Source organism: Gigantopelta aegis, chromosome 8 (genome assembly GCF_016097555.1).
Source record: "Gigantopelta aegis isolate Gae_Host chromosome 8, Gae_host_genome, whole genome shotgun sequence".
In the NCBI taxonomy this organism is placed as follows: Eukaryota; Metazoa; Mollusca; class Gastropoda; order Neomphalida; family Peltospiridae; genus Gigantopelta; species Gigantopelta aegis.
In genome coordinates this window covers 31556194-31575059 of record NC_054706.1, presented here as the reverse complement: position 1 = coordinate 31575059, position 18866 = coordinate 31556194, and the positions used below count along the sequence as shown (strand labels likewise).

General features: G+C 38.4%; 1 protein-coding gene across 1 annotated transcript in view; it reads right to left on the bottom strand.

The window, feature by feature from the left end:
- Positions 1–18866, bottom strand: part of LOC121379286 (17-beta-hydroxysteroid dehydrogenase type 6-like) — a 43160-nt gene that overhangs the window by 12317 nt on the left and 11977 nt on the right. The window lies entirely within an intron of this gene.

Sequence of the window (18866 nt, the reverse complement as noted above, 5' to 3'; positions counted from 1 at the left end):
CCATGAAATTCAAACTTGATCAGTAACAGTACATGACAAAGTAATACACAAAATTCCAGGTCAATATCCCAAAGCCCTGTCATTATGTCAAGGCCTTCTGAGAACACATTTTCATATCTCGTAAGTTCAAGGGCCATAACTCCATCAAAAAAGAGTAAATCGTCATGAAAGTAAAACTGATTTGTAACATTACACGATAATCCTATACAAAAATTTTCAGCTCAATATCCCAAGGCATTCTAAAAGAAAATCCGGAAAACTATATGTGGGACAAACGGACGGACAAACGGACGGACAAACGGACGGACAGACAGACGGACAGAAGGACGGAGATGAAATCTATAATTCCCTCCGGTTGTACTAATAATAACGGGGTGGGGCAGTTAAAACGAATCAAAGAAAGTTTGTTTTGTTTAACGACACCACTAGAGCACATAGATTTATTAATCATCGGTTATTGGATGTCAAACATTTGGTATTTTTTGGCATATAGTCACAGAGAGGAAACCCGCTACATTTTTCCATTAGTAGCAAGGGATCTTTTATATGCACCATCCCACAGACAGGATAGCACATACCACGGCCTCTGATATACCAGTCGCGGTGCACTGGCTGGAAGGAGAAATAGCCCAATGGGCCCACCGGCGAGGATCGATCCCAAACCGACAGCGCATCAGGCTACGCCCGCCTCACATTGTCCTTTGTGTTGTGTAAGATACAACGTAATTCGATCTATGTGTGCCTTAATGGTTGTAAGAGAAAGTGCGAGAGCTCGTAAGATCACACGCACATATCATACACATATAATCTCATTATTATATTATACACATATAACCACCACCCACTCCACCCTTCCCCACCTTATATACTTCACTAAAAAACCCACCACTCAAACATCTGGAAATCAGTTTTAGTTTACTCATGAACTGTAGACCAATGAACATGATATATATCAGTTCTATCTGTTGATACACCAGAAATAATAAACAACTTTGTTGTTTTGGAACGCAGTCCAAACGCCAACCAAACTGTGAATAACAGCCGATCAGAACATCATTCTATACCTTATCCCAGTCCCAGGTGTTGAGAAGATTCTCTTTCAAAACAATCGAGGTTTGTTTTCTCTATCAACAAACAAACTGTTGGAAAGTATTTTAGATTCATAGGTTCCTCTGGACTAAATAAGCGAAGGACTATACTCGGCTTAGCTAGGGTCGCCACGAGTACTCGAGCACTCGAAATCCTAGTGGTATATGGACACGTTAAACAAGTTACTAAGCTAAGCTAAGGTAGAGACTAGCAAGACTCGAGACCGTTCACAGGACTCGAGTACCCGTACAAGGTGGAATACAAAGAAAAAAGAAATGTTTTATTTAACTTCGCACTCAACACATTTTATTTACGGTTATATGGCGTCAGACATATGGTTAAGGACCCGCAGTCGCCACTACATGGGCTACTCTTTCCGATTAGCAACAAGGGATCTTTTAGTTGCGCTTCCCACAGGCAGGATAGCACAAACCATGGCCTTTGTTGAACCAGTTATGGATCACTGGTCGGTGCAAGTGGTTTACACCTACCCATTGAGCCTTGCGGAGCACTCACTCAGGGTTTGGAGTCGATATCTGGATTAAAAATCCCATGCCTCGACTGGGATCCGAACCCAGTACCTACCAGCCTGTAGACCGATGGCTTAACCACAACGCTACCGAGGCCGATACGGTGGAATACAATGATCAACTATAATACAATGGACAATGTACGACAATAATTTCAGCAGTAGATAATTAACGATATAAGTTACACATTAATTATATGATTATATGCGCTACATGTTTGTTTTCCAACAGTTTGTTACTTGACAGTAAGAAAACTTATCTCGATTGTTTTGAAAGAGAATCTTTTCAACACCTGGGCTTGGCATACGGTTTAGAATGATGTTCTGATCGGCTGTTATTCACAGTTTGGTGTGGGAAGCGCAAATAAAAGATCCCTTGCTGCCTGTCGTAAAAGAGTAGCCTATGTGGCGACAGCGGGTTTCCTCTAAAAAAATCTGTGTGGTCCTTAACCATATGTCTGACGCCATATAACCGTAAATAAAATGTGTTGAGTGCGTCGTTAAATAAAACACTTCTTTCTTTCTTTTCACAGTTTGGTTGGCGGGACTGCGTTCCAAAACCACACAGTTGTTTATTATTTCTGGTATATCAACAGATAGAACTGATATATATCATGTTCGTTGTGTAGTTTCTCTTTTTAAACAGGCCGTCCGTCCGTCACAACACTGAATATATCAACCGGTTTCTAAATGCAGTACAATGGCATGATTTGGCATCCATGTTCAGCTCTGGAATTAAGGTGCTTAACTCTATTTTACTTTCTTCCTTAATCTCATCGTCATCTAGTGTAAGTGTCGGGTACTCGGGTCCGGGTTGAGTTTGACCCTCGAGAACCCTAGTTCAATATTTTGGACTCGTGGAGGCCCTATACTCGTGGCGAGCAATTGACCGGTGTTTTCTTCTCTTTTTTAATCCGGAATTTTCGTTTTATATCCGAAATTCGGGAATTAATGCCAAATTTTTCTTCTTCAAATGTCTAACTACCAGTAGCCTATGTAGCGACAGCGGGTTTCCTCCTCTTTCTCTTTATCTCGACAGTGTGTGTGAAATAACGATCTGTTGGTGAACACTTAATAGCCGTGATTTATAACGTGTTGAGCTGTCATTTCCTCTTTGGGTATTTTGTAAAAATATGTGGAAAATGGCGTACTCGTGCACTGTAAAACATTTTTGTGAAAAGTGTTATCGCATGCTTAAAAATAAAAATATTTTTAAAATGTCCGTTACACCCCCCCCCCCCCCCCCCCACCCACCCACACACAATCTCCATTAGGTTGTTCGCCAAGTGTCATTTTAAACTATCCAAACTTCATAATTTCTTCACAAAACTCTCTTAGACTTTTATTTCCTCCATACTGGTTTTCTCAAAGAAACCATATAGTCTCCATCTCCCAATAAAATCACTTAGCTATGACCTATAAACCCAACACATTACATGTCTTCATGTAAATAATTAGTGTCAAAACGCGAACGGTACATTATAGATAAACGATTGACCTATACAGTTATTTGAAACATGAGTACCTTGGACATGATACACACAGACACGTTTTGGAGGAACTCCTATATAGTGGATGAGATATTAACAATTAGTAATGGAAGTAATTCCGCGATAACAGCACCATTTTTGTATATCCTATTCATAATAACCTGGACAATATTTCTCTTTTTGTGTTATGCGTTGCGTGAGAAATAACGAGAGAGGGAGAGAGAGAGAGAGAGAGAGAGAGAGAGAGAGAGAGAGAGAGAGAGAGAGAGAGAGAGAGAGAGAGAGAGAGAGAGAGAGAGAGAGAGAGAGAGAGATAGAGAGAGAGAGAGAGAGATAGAGAGAGAGAGAGAGAGATATTCCCAGACACAGATAATGGTACGCTCACACGTACAACACACATACTCAGAGACAACACACACGTAAACACGCACACACACATACAGCACACACACAGAGACAGACAGACAGACAAGACACACGATATGATATAGTAGTAAGAGGGCACTCATAAGTTATACGTCACCCCATCCCTACGATACGCCACTGAACAAACCTTTCAACCACCTGGAAACCAGTCTTATTTTATTCATGAACTGTAGACCCCGCTACTGTTCACCAACGAACATGATATATATCAGTTCTATCTGTTGATATACTAGAAATAATAAACAACTCTGTGGTTTTGGAACGCAGTCCAAACGCCAACCAAACTATGAATAACAGCCGATCAGAACATCATTCTAAACCGTATGCCAAGCCCAGGTGTTGAAAAGATTCTCTTTCAAAACAATCGAGATAAGTTTCCTCTCCGTCAACTAACAAACTGTTCTAAAGCTTTTTAGATTCACAGAATGTCATTAACGAAAATTATACTCTAATGCAAACGGAGCAGCGTATTTTTGACCAAGCTAAGCAGAATCTGCTAAATGAAATTCAGATATCAGTAAAATGTACTTTATATAAACATACTGTAATGAAAATTACCCTACAATTTTATTTGTGCAAGCACATACCCGCCCACTATAAAACGTACATAAACAAATTAAGATTATAATCCCTCGACTAGGAAATTGAAAGAGGGAGATACCATAATACTGAACGCAATAATAGAAAATGTCACCATTGTAATAACGATGTTGAAGATGAATACCACTTCATGCTAGTTTGTCCATCATTCCAAAACTTAAGAGACAACGATATATCAAGTTATACTACAGACGAAATCCTTCTGTCTTTAAATATATACAGCTGATGCAAACCCAAAACACTAAAGATTTAATTAATATTGGTAAATATATGTGTTTGGCATACAAGTTACGGCACTCGTCTGTTGTCTAATATTATAAAAGTTATTACTTTTCAGACTCGCATATGTTATAACTGTGAATGTATTACTTCCATGCATGTACATATTTAATATCCTTTGGTTTATATATTTTAATGTATTGTTACTTAATATGTTAGATCAAAAACATGTGATTCATTGTATTTAATAATTTAATTCTCCTGTGTGTTCATATATACTGTGTAAATATGTTATGCTGATAAGCTTGTAGCTTAAAGCAATACACGAATTGAATTGAATCGGTGTTTCTGGGCGACAAAATAAGAGTAAGGACCATACTCGCCGCTGGCAATTTTCCGAAAAATATAATAATAAAATTCGGTATTTTCCTTTCATATCCGGAATTCAGTGTTTAGCGTATAACTGAAATGAACTTATTTCTCTTTAGTGGGGTAAATATATTAACTTAGTCGGCTGGGTATTTCTAGACTAAGATTGCCTTCGCTTACGTTGTTTTACTAATTTATTTTGGATCGTTGCACCCCCACCCCTCCCAATGACATTTCAGACACTGAAAAACAGCTCAAATTTAATAGTGTCTGCAGTCAAGGAAACAGATAACATTTTCTTCAGCCGGAATATCAAAGTTTGTTTTATTTAACGACACCACTAGTAATTTTGGTAATTTTGACATAGTCACAGAGAGAAACCCGCTATATTTTCCCATTAGTAGCAAAGGATCTTTTATATGCACAATCCCACAGACAGGATAGTACATACCACGGCCTTTGATATACCAGTCTTGGTACGCTGGTTGGAATGAAAAATAGCCCAATGGGCCCACCGACGGGGATCGATCACAGACCGACCGCGCATCAGGTGGGTGCTTTATCTCTGGGCTACGCCCCCCCCCCCCCCCCCCCCCCCTCCCTTCTGCCGGAACATATACGCTATATATCACAAGACACTCGTGGAGTATCCTCTGTGTATACAGAAGGACAACAATGCTTTAGTGGTTCTAGCCTACAATAACAAGCCGAGATAAAAGTGGGTTAATTTGTGACACCATTACACCGTTATCAGGAAACGAATCCTTTGTTTCATGACACTTCAGTACACTTCGGACAGGAAATCACACATTGCGTCCATTAGCAAGTATCGATCCTACAACTCATCGCAGCGGGTATCGGAAGCTCGACCAATGAGAGCCTCATCATGTAATCATGTTAACAACACAAAACTCCAGTTCGTGTAATTTAGCCGCAGTCAGGATGTATTCACAATACAAACACTAACTTAAATATTAACAGAACAGAACAGAACAGAACAGAACTGCAGAGTACTCGGGCTAGGCGGGACTAGCCCAGTGGTAAAGCGCTCGCTTGTTGCGCGGTCGGTCTATTTCTCGTTCCAACCAGTGCACCATGACTGGTATATCAAAGGCCATGGTATGAGCCATCGCGTTTGTGGGATGGGACATATAAAAGATCCCTTGCTACTAATGGAGAAATGTAGCGGGTTTCCTCTCTATGTAAAAATTACCAAATGACCGACATCCAATAACCGATGATTCATAAATCAATGTACTCTAGTGGTGTCTTTAAACAAAACAAACTTTAATTTCTTTTAACTTTGGATGTTAACAAAAATGAATACTACACCACAGTTCGTTAAAATAGCCACAATCAACATGCATTGACAATGAATGAATGAATGAATGTTTAACGACACACCCAGTATTGACAATAAAAACACTACACGAAGAACACTACCATAATTCATTCATCAATTTGTAGTTAATAGTGTGCTTATATCCAGTTACGGTTCAAGCACGCTGTCCGTGGCACACACTTTGACTATCTGGACTGTCTGTCCAAGACAGCTGGTTAGTGATTAGTTGTCAGTGTTAATGAGAGAGAAGTCGGTGTAGCGGCCTTACACCTTGTCATTGAGTCATTAAAAGTCGCTCTGGGTGGGAGCCGATACCGAGATGCGAACCCAGTACCTACCAGTCTCATGTCTTATGGCTTAACCACTACACCAGCAGGTGCTACCATTAATATTAGTAATTTTTATTCATTCCACAAAATTCAGCTTTAAAGGAACTTGCATAAATATCGTCAAAAACAAAAACATTTATTAATTTTTCTTTTTTTAAATTTAAAAGTAATACCTTATACATGTCCAAAAACCAATACTAACAGTAGCTAGAAAAGGGAGGCTGAAATCCACTACGAAATCAATCCAAGAAGTAAAATAAACGAAATCAATCCAAGAAGTAAAATAAACGCAATGTAGATATTTCTGAGTATTTTAAAATTTTAAAAGACAAGGCTTCCTTGTGGAAACCAACCGGCCTCGGTGGCGTCGTGGCAGGCCATCGGTCTACAGGCTGGTAGGTACTGGGTTCGGATCCCAGTCGAGGCATGGGATTTTTAATCCAGATACCGACTCCAAACCCTGAGTGAGTGCTCCGCAAGGCTCAGTGGGTAGGTGTAAACCACTTGCACCGACCAGTGATCCATAACTGGTTCAACAAAGGCCATGGTTTGTGCTATCCTGCCTGTGGGGAGCGCAAATAAAAGATCCCTTGCTGCCAATCGGAAGAGTAGCCCATGTAATGGCGACAGCGGGTTTCCTCTCAAAATCTGTGTGGTCCTTAACCATATGTCTGACGCCATATAACCGTAAATAAAATGTGTTGAGTGCGTCGTTAAATAAAACACTTCTTTCTTTCCTTGTGGAAACCAGTATTTACGTCCAGTGCCAACAGCTTCCATACGACGTTCAAATATCTTGCATATACATAAAACTGTGGTTCGCTTCTGAGTTTAACAATGTAGAATAATATATTTTTATGTGACGTAGATAATAAGCGTCAATAGCCAAAAAGTTATTGAAGAATGGCATGTGATGTTAAAACAAATAAATGTGGTTGATCAAAGTCGATTAAATGACTGAAACATTCTCCTCTGGCACGTACATCAGCGGAGAGAACGTGAATATAAGTGATTTACAACTAGACTAGAATAGAAGTAAACTCGATTTGACCCTCCAAATGAATAATGCTTGCAGTGTTTCTGGATTTGTTTTCTTGTTACTTCAAGTCTTGTATCTGTGCCGAGCAAACTATCTTGTCCGATCATTGCCAAGAGGCTCAGATTTCATATATGTGTATCTACTTGGTGTAAAGATACCGGACACCTCTGGCCTCTAGTAGCAATGGGGACAGGACAACAATGGGGTCATTTAAGCTGAGAGTTTCCCATTAAAAGTACTTGATCTCCTATTCAAACACTATAAAAATAACCTGACATCGGTAGTGTTGTGGTTAAGCGGCTTAGCCTTCTGACTTGAGGCTGGTGGGTATTAGGTTCGCCTCCCGATACCGGCTACCACCCAGTGCGAGTTTAACGACTGAATGGTTAAGACCACTAATGTATCTCTCATTAACCACTAACCTACTGTCCTGCACAGACAGCTCAGATAGCTGAGGTGTGTGTACCCAGGAAAGCGTGATTGAACCTTAATTGGATATAAGTACGAACATAAGTATAAATGAAATGAAACTCAACCATGCAGTTTTTCTATCAAATAATTATTCTTGTAGGACATACAAAATGGAAATGTGCTTTAGTTCAACAATTGAATAAGTTTTCAATGGAATATTTCTGCCTCTTTCCCAATAAAGGAAGGAAATGGTTTATTTAACGACGCACTCAACACATTTTATTTATGGATATTTGGCGTCGGACTTTTCTAATAGTGCATTTAAGTGCAGCTAAACGGAATAAAAAGTTTTAAAGTTTGTTTAGTTTAACGACACCACTAGAGCATATTGATTTATTAATCATCGGCTAGTGGATGTTTAAACATTTGGTAATTTTGACAAATAGTCTTAAAGAGGAAAAACCCGCTACATTTTTCTGTTGGCAGCAAGGGATCTTTGATATATGCAGATTGTTAGATGGATCTCAGAATGCACATTTTGTATACTTTGCTTTGAAATCAAAATTACTTGAGGTCTTTATAATAAAAATAAACAGAACGAAGGAGATGAGGAAGAAGAAGAAAAAAGGAAGAAGAAAACGAAAACGAAAGAAAAAAAGAAGAGGAAGAAAAAAAGAAAAAAAAGAAAAAAGAAGATGAAGTTTGTTTTGTTTAACGACACTACTAAAGCACATTGATTTATTAATCAACATAATTCTGACAACTGATTCATACCTTGATTGCCGACCTGATACGAAACGGAGATTTATTTTTTATTAGGTCGACGCGTTGAACGAACGCGCATCAAAATTTAATATGAATTGTTAAAACCATACTGACTTCACTGAAAAAACTGGGCGAGTCAACCAACTACTCGCCGCCAAGAGTGTATAAATCTAGCTTTAGTGAGGAAACCCGCCAATTTTTTCCATTAGTAGCAAGTGATCTCTTATATGCACCATCCCACAAATAGGACAGCACATACACTGGCTGGAACGAGAAAAAGAAGATCAAAAGAAAACAAAACAATAAGAAACAACACATTTAGATCTGCACACGTTAAATCTCATTCATTTCATTTCAATTTATTTTCGTGCTTATATCCAATTAAGGTTCAAGCACGCTGTCCTGGGCATATACCTCACCTATCTGGGCTGTCTGTCCAGGACAGTGGGTTAGTTGTTAGTTGGTTAGTGGTTAGTGAGAAAGAAGAGGGTGTAGTGGCCTTACACCTACCCATTGAGACCTTAAGAACCCGATCTGGGTTGGAGACGGTACCGGGTTGCAAGCCCTGTACCTACCAGCCTGTAAAGTCAGATGGATTTAACCACTGCGCCACCGAGATCGGTGCACACGTTTAAACTATTACGCGAACGGGCGTGTGGTACCTGCCGCAATCCAACTACTGTTCAGGCTGTGATTACTCAAACTGAAATATCTGGCGGCACGATAATTGGATTGAAATACAAAACACATTGACGTGTAATTAAATTCACGCACCGCTCGTTTCCCGTGTAAAAGCCCAACACACGTGTTCCAGCTTATTTCTAGAATGATGGGAAAAAAACAAGAAAACTAGTCTGCTGAAAACTTTCACTTCCGTGTCCACAATGTGTTTTCGTTTCAAGTGTACTTTATTAGTTAACGCATTATTGAAATTTCAGAAGCAAAATCTATTCTAAGAACAGTTTATTTTAATTGTAAAAAAAAAAGAAGAAAAAAGAAAAAGAGAGAGAAAATAACGAAAAACACTAATAACCTACATATGGAAAATGTTTCCAGATTAGACATTTTTATACTTTAACACCTAGGATAACTTGTCATACTTACTTGACCCATTCATTTATCTTGAAGAAAGATTCTCCACCTCAGTGTGAGCACTGTCAGTGTCTTCTGACTGTGCGACACATTTTGGTGGAGTGTAAGCATTTAACAGCAACTCGAAAAGATATATTTGGACAAAGAACTGTCATGGAATCCTTTCGATTCCATCCAGAACTTTTATTGCAGTTTTTACGTGATACGGACTTTTATTTTAAATTTTAATTTTATATATCTGTGATATTTGTATTTTTTGCACAGTTCTTTACACTGTGTTTTTATTTGACTCTTGAATTTTTATATTCATGTTGCTCAACAAATTTGTTTTGAATTACCATAGTTTGACACCCAATAGCCGATGTATTTTTCGTGCTGGGGTGTCGTTAAATATTCATTCATTCATTCATACCTAGGATAACTTAACATCAACGGGTAACACTTGTTCTAAAAGTGAAAGGAAAGGAAATGAGTTTTTTAACACGCACTCATCACATTTTATTTACGGATATATGGCGTCGGACATATGGTTAAGGACCACACAAATGGAGGAAACCTGCTGTCGCCACTTCATGGGCTACTCTTTTCGATTAGAAGAAAGGGATCTTTTATACGCACCATCCCACAGACAGGATAGCATATACCTCGGCCTTTGGTGTACCAGTCGTGGTGCACTGGCTGGAGCGAGAAATTTCTAAAGTGAAAGAAAAAACTCGGTGCCTCTACGTGGCATCCGTAACATCGATTAACAGCGAAATGTCTTTTATATCAATAAAAAACCACACAATAAAGGCGGTACCTACCCTAAAATAACTAAGTGTGTGTATGTGTTGGGTGTGGGATGTGGTGTGGGGTGGGGGTGGGGGTGGTGCTAAAAAGACTGCAATTTAGCAAGCGTAAAGTTAAAAGAAAGGGCAAAACCCACTATCGCCACACATAGGTTACTCTTGCCGATAAAGCAGTAAGGGATTTTTTATATACAGTTTACAATAGGCAAGACAAAAAAGTGTTTTGTTTAACGACACCACTAGAGCACATTGATTTATTAATCATCGGCTATTGGGTGCCAAACATTTTATTTACGGTTATATGGCGTCGGACATATGGTTAAAGACCACACAGATATTGAGGGAGGAAACCCGCTATTAGTAGCAAGGGATCTTTTATATGCACCATCCCACAGACAGGATAGCACATGCTACGGTCTTTGATATACCAGTCGTGGTGCACTGGCTGGAACGAGAAATGGCCCAATGGCCCCAATGACGGGGATCGATACCAGACCGACGGCGTATCAAGTGAACGCTTTATTACTGGGTTACGTCCCGCCCCCAATACACACCATGGCCTTTGGTGTATCAATCGTGTCCAACAGACGCGAAAACGATATTAGTCCACTAACGGCGGTCGATCCTGTGACCCATCGTTCTTCAGGTTGCATGGTACCAACGAGAGTTCCGTGTCAAAGTTCGAAGTGTACCGTCAAATATTTACGGAGTAAAAACAGCTGTGGCTGTGATTGGTAGTAATATGTGACATTAATTATTTGTGCAAATACTATTATCCATTGACAATAGATAAATACACTTTTATTTGTTATACAGTTGTTATGCAGTATATACCAGAAATTAAAACTAATGCGGGGTACCCCCAAAAACTGGAACTGCAATTATACGCTGCTTATATCAGTTTTATTAGTAAACGTTAACATTTAATCAATTTATCCAATTTATGTATGCTGTATTCAACAATTCTTCAAAATGTCTGTTATACAAATTCGTTGTTAATAATTATTGCTTACAACCTTATCTTCAAAAACCTATTGCCTTGAAATACAAACATATTTTAAGTAAATAGAGATTATCTTCCCATAATCTCTTTATAGAAACGGGCAGATACCACCATATTGACAGGAATAATAGAATTTGTCGTCTGTGCAATATGAATGTAGTACAAGACGAATATCACTTTGTTCTAGTGTGTCCTTTCTACAGTAACATAAGAGATAAATATATTAAAACTTTTTATTATAATAAACCATCAACATTTAAATTAACGCAAATACTGTCCAGCGACAATTCAAAACAGCTAATTAAATTGTATAAGTATTTGAACACTGCTACCACGCACAGAACAGACAACATTGATACATGACATATGTTATTATTGTATATTATTGCTATGCATGCATTACCCATTTACTATAGAATTTTATCGATTGTAACCCGATGCTACATACCATTTCCAGCAGTGTGCACATTATATTATTTTATATATAATTATGTATGTATGCCTACAAAATGTACTCTTTTTTTTTTTTGGCAAAAAATAAAATGTGTGTTTAATTAACATTATCGGCAATAGGTATTGATTTGGTCTATTAGAACCTCTAGATATGTCAGTGAGCAACATCCCGCCCCAATACGCGAGGGGTTCTGTAAAGAAACAAGTGGGTTAATCGCCGTGCTTCGCGGTTGGCTGCAATTCCAAGACTAACACGGCACTCACTAACGACACCCAGTGGACTTCATTCAATAATTGAATCGTCAAAGTAATGACGATTTGCAACTCGTCAGGAATCGACACTTCAGTGTCTCGCTTCGTGCCGGCGACAAAACACCTTTGTGCGGACCTTTTACCGTAACATGTTCATACATCAAATGTACCCGGATCCAACAGAATACGGGTAAATGTCCTTGACCTCAGTTTGACCATTAAATGGAGGTAACAATATGCTAGTATGTAAAGTATAAATAATACTTCTTTTTACAGACCACTAAAATGTTGTTATAAATAATGATAAATATGTACATAATCAAAACACGTGCGTGTGTATGTGTGTGCATATTTGTGTTCTCTCTCTCTCTCTCTCTCTCTCTCTCTCTCTCTCTCTCTCTCTCTCTCTCTCTCTCTCTCTCTCTCTCTCTCTCTCTCTCTCTCTCTCTCTCTCTCTCTCTCTCTCATTTCTCTCTCTCTCTCTCTCTCATTTTCATATATCAATATATACTTTCATTTACTGTAGATACTTGTTAAAATCCAGGTCCTTGTGAATATATTATTTTAATTAAGTCTGCCTATAAAGTAGTAACTACATTATGTGTGTATAAATTATATATAAAATTACTGTAACAACCCATGTCTTCTCCCTTTGCATGGGTTGATATTTGTCAACAAGGGAATGGTCAAGAAAAAATAAACAGTTATTAATATGGAAAAAAAAAAGAAAAAAAAAAGTATAAATAATTTTTAAAATAATGAAATAAGATAACAATAGATAGATAGATAGACATTAATGAAGGATTTATATTTATATATTTGTTGACAGATGTTATTTAAAAAAAAAAGACAAAAAAAACAAACAATATATATATATATATAAATGTGCAATTACTATATCATACAATTTAATTTTCTTTGTGCGACGTGTCATTCTTTCACTTTTGAGGACGGGGCGTAGCCTATGTAATAAAGTCTGATGCGCGGTCGGCCTAAGATCGATCCACGTCGGTGGGCCATTGGAGTACTCGTTTCAGCCAGTGCTCCACAACTGGTGTAACAAAGGCAGTCTGTGGGATGGTCCATGTAAAAGATCCCTTACTGCAAATTGAAATGAGCAGCTCATGGAGTGACGACAGTGGGTTTCCTCTCTAATTTTCTGTGGTCCTTAACCATGACTAACGTCATATAACTGTAGTTAAAATATGTTTAAATTAGTGTGCGTTGTTAAATAAACAATTTCTTTCTTTCGTGAATAAATGGATTTTTGTCCTACTGTCTGTACTTTTGGCCATGTAGAAAAGCAAGAATCGCCATTATTAATAATTAACACTCAAAAGAATTAACATCCTTAACCCGTTTGATTAAAAAAAGTGTTTTGTTTAACGACACCACTAGAGCACTGATTAATTAAACATCGGCTATTGGATGTCAAACATATTGTAATTCTTACTCGAAGTCATCAGAAGAAACCCGCTACATTTTCTCATTAGCAGACAGGAAAGAACAAACCACAACCACTGACCTGTTGTTGTGCAACTGGTTGGAACGAAAAAACCCAAATCAGCTAAATGGATCCACCGAGGTGGTTGGATCTTGCGACCTGTTCACTGACGCAGAGTATTAAAAAATGGCGACGAGACAAAAACACGAGTTTATTAAAAATGTAATTGTGCTTGTTTTATAAGCAAAGTATATACTACCGCTTCTAATTTTAAAAATATATGGGTTGTCACTGGAACAAAAAAGAATATGGATGTTTTACTCTAAATATTCTCGACATTGCAACTTTAAAAAACCCTATCGTTGTGTATTTTATTCTAAGAAAATGACTGATGACCTTGACCTTAGAATTTTGTTTCAAGCCTTTATCAACAAAACCACCGAGATCACAAAAACCCAACCATACCTCCACCTGTTACTAGCAGAAACAGTTTTGAAAATAAATGCTGTTCCTCTGTGCTTTGCATTTGCTTTCTTAGTTTATCAAGTAATCCAATATCTATGATCATACTGAGGGGCGAATTCAAAATGAGGTATGGGTATTGAGATGACGGTAGGAGTCGGGGTAGGGGTGAGACACTTTAATTCAGGTATAAAATATCCGCATATAACAATTTAATTATGTTTGCATTCGTACACCCAGAGTGGGGGGACTGCGTTCCAAACCACAGAGTTGTTTATTATTTCTGGTATATCAACAGATAGAACTGATCATATATATTATATATATCATGTTCATATATATGTGTATAATATAATAATGAGATTATATGTGAATGATGTGTGCGTTTGTTTCGATCTTACGATCTCTCGCACTTCACGTACTATCATTAAGGCACACGTAGATCGAACTACGTTGTTTCTTACACAACACAAAGGAAAATGTGAGGTGCGACGTAGCCCAGTGGTAAAGCACTCGCTTGATTCGCGGTCGGTCTAGGATCGATCCCCGTCGGTGGGCCCATTGGGCTATTTCTGGTTCCAGCCAGTGCACCACGACTGGTATATCAAGGCCGTGGTATGTGTTATCCTGTCTATGGGAAGGTGCATATAAACGATCCCTTGCTACTAATGGGAAAATGTAGCGGGTTTCCTCTCTAAGACTAGATGTCAGAATTACCAAATGTTTGACATCCGATAGCCGATGATTAATAAATCAATGTGATCTAGTGGTGTCGTTACATAAAACAACCTTTGTACACCCAGGAGCGGGATCTAGCTCAGTCGGTAGTAGGGGTGTCTCGATATATCACGATACTACTGTACAGTATATGGCGATATGATACAGGGTACCCATGCCTCTGTGTCGCTTCATATTTTGACCATGAATCGATTCTTATTTTAATTTCGTATCGGTTTACCAACACCAATTCGTACTGAGATGTACTTATTCAAAGTTATTTCCTTCAAGAAAAAAACAGTGACGTGGACAGATACTCTGTGCCTGCTTATGTCAATATGTCTATGATGAAGTGTTTAAATAAGTGTTTTATTTTTATCATATTTATTTCTTACTTGAATAAATCAGGTATCGTGACACATATTGTATGAGGTAGGTGTACCGTGACACGTCTTATTGGCAGAGTGCTCCAATGGGATGCTTTCATCGTATAGGATCGAACCAGTCAGTGGGGTGCCCACAACTGGTCTAATAAAAGTCCTGGCATTTGCTATCCTGTATGTGGAAACTAACATATAATCGAGTCCACGCTGTTAATGACAAATGTTGCGGGTTTTCTCTGGAGACGACATGTCACACACAATTACCGAATGTTTGACATCTAACTGCCGATGATTGATAAATCAATGTTCTCTAGAGCTCTACAGGTCCATTCATCCATTAATTCATCCATCCATCCATACACTTACTCATCTCGCGAACATGTTTACAAACAATTCTGATACGATACCATGATATTTGTAGCAAACGGCACAGTTAAACCATCTGCCCATCTATTGATCTATCCATTCGTCCATTCATATGTCCGCCCGTAAGTACATGTATGTTAATTTATTTATCCAGTTCATTCATTCATCCACTGATTCATTCATTCACTGATTAATTAATTCATCCATCCAGTCGTTCGTTTGTTTACTCGTTCGTTCGTTCGTTCGTTCATTCATTCATGTATCCAGGGCTGTAGCTAGGATTTTTCGTTGGGGGGGGGGGGGGGGGGGGGCAAGTGAGTAGTTAATATTCTAAAACTCCATAAACAGTTAAGAAGAGAATTTTCTTTAAGTTTGTATAATGCTTTCCGGATTTTTTTTTCTGCCCTGCTAGCTACGGCCCTGGTATCCATTTCTTTTAAGCTTCCTTTCTTTCTTCATTTCCCCATTCATATTTTGCTGACAATCAAACAGCGTATGGCTGCTAACTAATTTCTACTGCCAGACCTATCATTAAAACATCTGTAAAATCTCCCATCTCCCTGCGGCGTTTGTTTAAACGTTAATTCATTTTCCCCGAACCTGCCTGCTCGTGTTTGTGATATATTATTACCGTACACAGCAGACATCATTTTGCCATATTATTGCGCAATCGGTGTCGTCTGCTATCTAACCGTGTCAACAAAACACGGTGAGTACCGCTTCGTGTCGTCACAATGGTACTAAAACTTGTTCGATCCACATGCCAAGAGAGTAAATAGTGAGCTGACCTATTTTCTTCCTGGGTATGTTTATCCCCAGATAACGATAACATTAGAAAGTGACAGGTACACGTTGTGCACAAACCTGTTTTGAATACCCCGTCAAACGAACTACACAACGTCTTAAAGGGACATTCCTGAGTTTGCTGCACGTTTTAAGATGTTATCGACGAACAAAGTCTTTTTAACGATTGTAATTACACATCAAATATATTTTTCCACATAAAATATCAGTGGCTGTATATTAAAAGTGTTTCTGATCGTTCTAATATTTGTACTAGGTTAAATTTAATTTTATTTCCTAAAATATAATTTTTTCGACCGTACGAAATTATTTGAAGACAAAATCCAGTTTTGGCTTCTTACAACTATTAAGACGACCAGAACGCATTGAATATACAAACACTGATATTCTAAACCAGAAAATATATTTAATAGGTAAGTTTAATCGTAGAAATATTTTATTAGTCGGAAACATCTTACAGTGCAGCAAATTCAGGAATGTTCCTTTAAGACACTAGGCGACTTCATCAATATTTAAACATGGTATAAAATAAACAAGAGTTTTAAAGATTTGGCCCCCCCCCCCCCCCCCCCCCCCCCCCCCCCCCCCCCCCCCCCCCCCCCCCCCCCCCCCCCCCCCCCCCCCCCCCCCGGAGAAAGGGGGAAACCGTCTGGGTACAATTTCTTGTATTGCTTAACAGGAACAAGTGCAGGAAGGGAAAGAGGTCAAAGAGAGGTCAAGGACCTAATTCATAAAGCTCTTTTAAGATCGGTTAAACAATATTGCATCGTCTTTTCAAGATTGTTTTTTCACTGTACAATCGCAAACTTGCAAGAGTTTAGTTAATAATGTCCCAGGTCTGTTACATATTTGTCATTCAGTTTCAAATAGTCCAAGAGATCCTGATTGTAAACAGAACACCGAATACTGCCAAACCTACCATTGGTGAGCTATGGAATGTGCCAGGACCTGTCAAAAAAACATAGTGTTTTCTCTAGTCAGTAGATTTATGCAATTTAAAGTAGCAGACCCTAGTTTCAGCCACGTGGAAAAGGACAATAAATTTGAGTAATCTACATGCCTGTAACACATCTCGATAAAGTTACAATAGATAAACACAAGAGTATGTGATGTAAAAACGGGGAAATGACCTCAAAAATAGACTAGAACTCGTCTACATAACCGTTACTTCCCAGAGGTACGTGCCTTTTTGAAAAATATGAAAAATTTATTTTGTGGCATGAGAAACCACCAGGATGACCAGAAACGCTTTGGGTGTAGGGATATGGATAATCCAAACAATAAAATATAGGTAATGTCCGATTTCAGTTATTAAAAGCGGCGGCTCTAATAGTGAAAAATACGTCGTAATGTTTAAAAACTAGGGTCCGTCACTTTAATTTGAATTAGTATCTGTGTCCCGTATACTAATGTGCTTGAAAGTTTGCATGATACCTCTGAAATCAGGCTGGCATTTTTTTAAAGAAAGGTTTACAAATAGCGGCTTTAGACATATAATGTTACTATTGTCGTCAGTGGGATTTATTTGGAGGTATACATCATACAACTTCTGATGCATATTAGTAACAGTCTTCGGCAAAAACCACACCTAAAGAAACCCTCAGGAACATAAATCTATGTTTCTTTATCTTAACGTGCGTCGTAGTAATGGTGATTATGGTGATCAATTATGACGATGATGATGATAATTATGATGATAATGATATGGTAATGATAGTGATTACAAACGTAATTTATACCTGAACATGCAGCTCTCCTTTATTTGAGTTGTCTGCCCAGGACAGTTGTTGGAGGTAGGGCTGGGGGTTGTTGTTTTTAAAAGTACGAAAAAAGTGTCCTTGTTAATTAAAATAATAACATTTTTGTTGAGCTAGAGAATACCTTATATTACTGTGCCCTTACCCCCCCCCCCCCGCACACACACACACCCCACTCCCATATATTCACATGAATATAAAGAATATTTTATTTCATGCTAGGATGTTTAAAAAATCATTCATTCATTCATATGTTCTTTCGTTCGTTCGTTCGTTTGTCTGTCTGTCGTCCGTCTGTCCTTCCGTACGTCCGTCTGACAGTAATTCTTTCATTCGCTCAAGTATTAATTAATTAATTCATTCATTCATTCATTCATTAATTGTACTAACAACTAACGATTTATGTTTATGTTTTCATGTATCTAAAAACTTTTATTTTTGGCAAATCATGAAGTAACATCTACGTGGATGTGACTATAATCGGATGAACCTTCCCCTGCACCCACACCCCCTCCCATCCCCGCCTCATTTACAGGTTACCGTTGCGGCATGCTAGGCAATACGATTTGATTTACATCCCTGTCACTGAAGCTAGCCATCAAACGGAAATACCTAGTTCCCGAAAATACAACAATTTACAAAAGTGTTTACTCGCGTGGCGGCAATGTTGACTTTGGACTTGTGTTTCACCACAAAGTGTTTGGAAACCTGAGATATTAATGCTAATTCGTGGCTTT